Raw genomic sequence first — 1,638 nt, forward strand, 5'->3', positions numbered from 1 at the left:
AATGTTCGTTTGTTCAAAATCTTAAATCTCCGAAAGTTCTTTACCGATTGCTTTGAAATTTTGACACAACGTTGCATTCGAATATGCACATGTTTTTATATACCTATATTATATAGATGTCACACCTGTGACAGGTAAAACATGCTTTTTTGAAAAACAGCGCCATCTGTTGGACGTAAACATATTACAAACGTGCGCTTTCTCTTTTCTTTCTTTTCCATTTAAACAGACTGAGCCACAGCAATGCATAGCCGGGTACAGCTAGTTGATAATATAAATACAATGCTATAAAATCAACCTAGCTAAAAAAAATAATAATAAAAATATTTTTAAATATTAAAAAATAATATTAAATTTTTATTATTGATTTATTTCATCAAATTTAGAAACCTATCTTCCTCACAGAGTGGATCTGGGTGATTATACAAATATACAATAAGCAAAGTATAGAAAATATACAAACCCAGATGTGGAGAGAATATAACAGGTCAGAATGCATCATCTCCCTTCTTATCAACACTGACTTGAACTGTGAAAAAAGAAGACCATTGTAATGCAGTGGTTACTCTCTGGATGCAACATAAGTCATCTTCTGGGTGGCTTTGACAATTCAGGAAGGACATGGGCTCGATAAATAGGTGACCAAACCCACAGTTGGAGGATGACTCACACTCATCCCAGATAACACCCAAGACCAGACCCCAGGCATTTTACCTGGACTTGCTCAGTTGGAGTCCAACTCCATTTGTTTTCCAATTGTTGTCAACTCTAATTCATCAGAGTAGACATGATACAAGTAAAGACTACATTATGCAAAATAGCAAGTACGGCATTTTATCTAAGAGATCAAAAAAATGTTATGGTGCTTTGTAATGCTGCAATAATAATCCACAAGATTAGAAGATTAAGCATGTGTCCTGATTATATAATAGCGTGTGTTCTCTGATACTCGTGGTACACATTTATTAACATTGAATTTGGCATGTGTATTGAGGTGAAGTACAAACACTACTGCAAAAATAGCTGCTGTGACTATCTGCAACTACTGTTCTAAGCAGCCCTGTCCTTATGTTGCTATGCTATTTATGTCCTCTTTATCTGCAAACTGTATATATAAAGACAGTGCTAAGTAGCTGGTTTGTCAGAAATCCAAGAGTCCTGAGCACGTTAAGAACTTTGCAATGATACAGCTTATGTTCATAAAGTAATCGTTACATGCCATCTGTATCAGATGGAATAGATGGTGAGCTTCATAGTAAAAATTCATTTTGGCATCTCTGCACAAGTTTATTTATTTATTTTATTTATTTATTTTTTAGATTTATATCCCGCCCTTCTCCTTGCGGACTCAGGGCAGCTAACAACCGGGTAAAAATACAAAAATATCACACTACAAATTTAAAAATTAATTAAAAGGGAAATATTAGTAATTTGGTCTGATTAAAATTATAATTAAAACCCCCTCTAAAAGTTTCCCCTAGGCCAGTCCCGCAAGCTGGAATAACCATGTCTTAAGGGCGCGGCGGAAGGAAGGGAGATCAGGGATCACCCTGATCTCTGGGGGCAGTTCATTCCAGAGGGTGGGAGCTCCCACAGAGAAGGCCCTCCCCCTTGGGGTCGCCAGCCGGCACTGTCTGG

The sequence above is a fragment of the Protobothrops mucrosquamatus genome, unplaced genomic scaffold (genome assembly GCF_001527695.2).
Source record: "Protobothrops mucrosquamatus isolate PMUCROS unplaced genomic scaffold, P.Mucros_1.0 scaffold554, whole genome shotgun sequence".
Classification (NCBI taxonomy): Eukaryota; Metazoa; Chordata; class Lepidosauria; order Squamata; family Viperidae; genus Protobothrops; species Protobothrops mucrosquamatus.